Genomic DNA, 3594 nt, shown 5'->3' with positions numbered 1-3594 from the left:
GGCAGATGTGATGCTTGCACAAAAGGCTGAAGGTCATTTACAGCACCTTTAATGTTTTCCTGAAGCTCATATTTTAGCAGTGAAATGCACATCCTGAATCCCACTGCTGCTGAGACCCCTCTCAATATTGCTACCTAATTTGTCATTATTCATTCTAAATTGTAATTAACTGTGGTCACACACCTTGGCAGCAGATGGCTTCCCAAAGCGTCCTGAAAATATTTAAAAAGGAATTTAATGACCTCAATGAATAGCCTTTGAGTGTGAGAAATGATCTAAGAAATGCTGTTATCAAAGCCGACTTTGTGCAGTTGTAAATCGCTGGCCGGTGTTGTTCGCCATGTGCAAAGGATTTACTCCCAATCTGATGTTTGGATTACTTTAAACCAAAAGAAATGTGTGTTATGCTCAAGGATAACTCGGACCGAATCTTGCAATTGAAGTAATTAGCAAACTGAGTGGAACACATTTATTTGTTTAAAAAAAAAAAAAAAGAGCAGGCAGAGTAGCCAAACGTAGTGGAGAAATGCCAATACACAAAACTATTGCCACATTTGCCCTATTATCATACGCAGGTAATAAAAGGTTTGATTGATGAAGGCGTTGGCAGAGCAGGGAAAATCGCTCTCTTGCCATATTTACATGCGGTAAATCACTGCCTGCAGAGTGAGTGATTTGGCATTTGTGCCATCTGCAAACATTAATAAGACATAAATAAATAAAATGAGGGAGAGGTGATTATGCATGTCTGTGGGGATTTTGGAGCAGGATGCCTCCGACAAAAGGGGTTCCAAAATTTTGTACGAGCTTCCTCGCCAAGCCTCTATCAGCTTCCTAAGTCATATCAGATGTTTGGGCTTTATTGGGACTTGAAATAGTTATTAGCCCGAGCACCCACCCTGCTGGATTTATCTCTAGACCCACACAATAATGAGTTCTGCTCAGTGTGATATCTGTTCCCTCTATTCACTGCGCTTCTTTCTTTAAATATAAAAACTACGCCTTGAGGAATTATGACAGGCAGGTAAATGATAGTTAATGTAAGAGGTAATATATCTCTTGAAAAGACTAGTACCCTTGAAATTCACTCGAGATGAAATAAGGAAGTTTGCAGAGCCGGCCTTATTACGACTGCACTGCTAAAATGTCTTCTTCGGTGGATTAAAGGAAAGCCCCCATTAGACAATGAACAACACATCCACAGTGGCTCTGAATAGAAACCTCGTTGCTGTGTAAGAGTGCAGACGTTTTGCTCTGTCTGTAGTGAAAACCTTCAGCAGGAGGGATTACGAGAGAAGGTGGAGCGTTTATGCCGTCCACTGCATGTTTCCTAAATTACACTACGCGGGTCATTTCCATAGGGGGGGAAAGTAGGCCTGCGGCGTATCTAATTTGTCTATAATACCAGCAGAAATAGAGAATCTCCTGCCAAGCAGCATCTCAACTTCTCCCTTTGTCTGACATCCTGTTGCCGGAATTGCAAAACTCTGCCAATCTTCCTCTGTATTCCATGAAATCAGATGTAAAAACAAACAAGTTGGAAAGATTGTGTTATGGATATTATCCAGTGTGTGTGTTAATTCACAGTTCTTAAACCATTTTATTAATAATTTAGTTGTGATCTGGACTGGAGATCAAAACACATAAGGCATGAATCATTTTTACTATTTTTATGCTACTTTTATGATTGGCAGTAAATATGCAATTTGATAATGACATTTTTATACACACAAAGGGTAAAAGTGTAGGGTTTTTTTTTTAGCTCTTTAACTTGGCAGGACCGGCCAGTGTTATAATTCATAAGGGTGCACTAAAGCCAATGTTTGGGAAGCTACTTTGAAAGTATAGCTTTGAAAGCTACCAATTACTTCACACTGGAAGAAGTTGGATTACAGCACAGCTATCCAAGGGAGAAATCTAGCTTGGTTAGGGATTGTATTTATTTATCAGACGAGGGGGGTGGCTGGGGTGTGATTTATTTATTTATTTTTTTATCTTGACCCTATCCGAAACTTCAAATATGTTTCCTTGACCCTTCCTGACTGACTGGGGAAAATGCATGACCCTCCCTCCACCATGAACCATGAATTTAATATTCACACCAAATGTCAGTATGGAGCCAATGCAACTAACAAACAGCGTGAGTGTGAGAGTCATCAAAACAAACATCTAATTTCTGAAGCAAAATGCAAATGTGCCTTACAATTGGCATCATCATCATCACCCAAGCTGTGTGTGCACTAAAGCAGAATATGGATGCACGTCCTATCTCACAAAACCAAAAAAATTTAATAAGCCTACGCACACACACACACATTACAGCACGCATACAGCTAACATTAGCAACATGTACATATAATGACTGCTTTCCCAAATAAACTGTACACAACAATGGCAATATTAATATATTTTAAATACTTATCCATTGATGTTTCAAAGTTAAAAGTTGAAAACCAAATCCTGGAGTTGAAAAAAGCCTCTTGTCATGGATACAGGAGGGCAGAATTTATTATTTTTAACAGGATCTCGTTTAATTTTTGATAAATTTCAATGAGACACGTAATGATTTTTAAGATGGAAGCCTTTGTCATGCACGATGTGTTCAAGGACTGTTGAAAATTTAAAAATCCAATCATAATTTCTGATTTTACAGTTTCTGGCTACGATAAATGGTGTAATTTGGGTGATTAAAAAACAAACAAAAAAAAACATGCCTTTAAAACACACAAGGTTTTTGGGTTCACAGGGTATTTTAAATAAACACAAAATACAACCACTTAAAGTTGTGTGTCCCTCCCCTAAGCCAAAATAAAAAACACAAGTCCCTCTCCAGTGCTTGAACAATTATTTGACATGCCTCCCTCAGTTTGCACCATGAGCTCCCCCCTCGTAAGTAACTAACAGTCCCTAAAGCCACTTCAAAAAACTACTTATACTTGAACTACTTTGTAAAAAAATGATCAAACTGACAATGTACATGTGACACAAAATTAATAGAAAATATAATACAAAAAAGCCACATGCCAGTAAACACTGCCACTCAATTGAGTGTACTGCAAAAAAAAAAAAAAAAAAAAAAATCCCCCACAATTCATGTGAAAGTGCAGGAATGTCAGCTTCGGTTTTGTGTGCATTGTTCATCAGTCAGACACCTGCCTCCAGAAACTAGAGTCAAGGTGGCCAAGTTAACCATGTAACTTCTAAAATAGCATGCAACAACTTCTCTGAACATTTGTTTTTAAATGGCAATAGTCAGTACTTATGACTAATTGTGGTGAAACGGGGTTCAATTGCTGTAGAACAGTAAAATAAAACAGGGTTTGTACAGACAGGGATAAGTCAAATTCAAGGACTGTCAAGTACTTTTTTAAGCAGACATTTTTTTAAAGACTAAAATTGTTTTCTTCACAACCAGCAGCTGCAAGAGAATTGTGCCGATTAATAATTGGAGCAAACATGCTCCTAAAAGTAACTTATTATGAATTAACTGATTATTCTTAATCAGGAAGCAGCCTGCCCCCACCAACAAACTCAAAAAACAGCTCCACCATCCACAGTCAGACCATACAGTTGCTTATTTAGTGCCAAATTTCT

This window comes from Epinephelus lanceolatus, chromosome 12, assembly GCF_041903045.1.
Source record: "Epinephelus lanceolatus isolate andai-2023 chromosome 12, ASM4190304v1, whole genome shotgun sequence".
In the NCBI taxonomy this organism is placed as follows: Eukaryota; Metazoa; Chordata; class Actinopteri; order Perciformes; family Serranidae; genus Epinephelus; species Epinephelus lanceolatus.
This window is presented reverse-complemented; position numbering follows the sequence as displayed.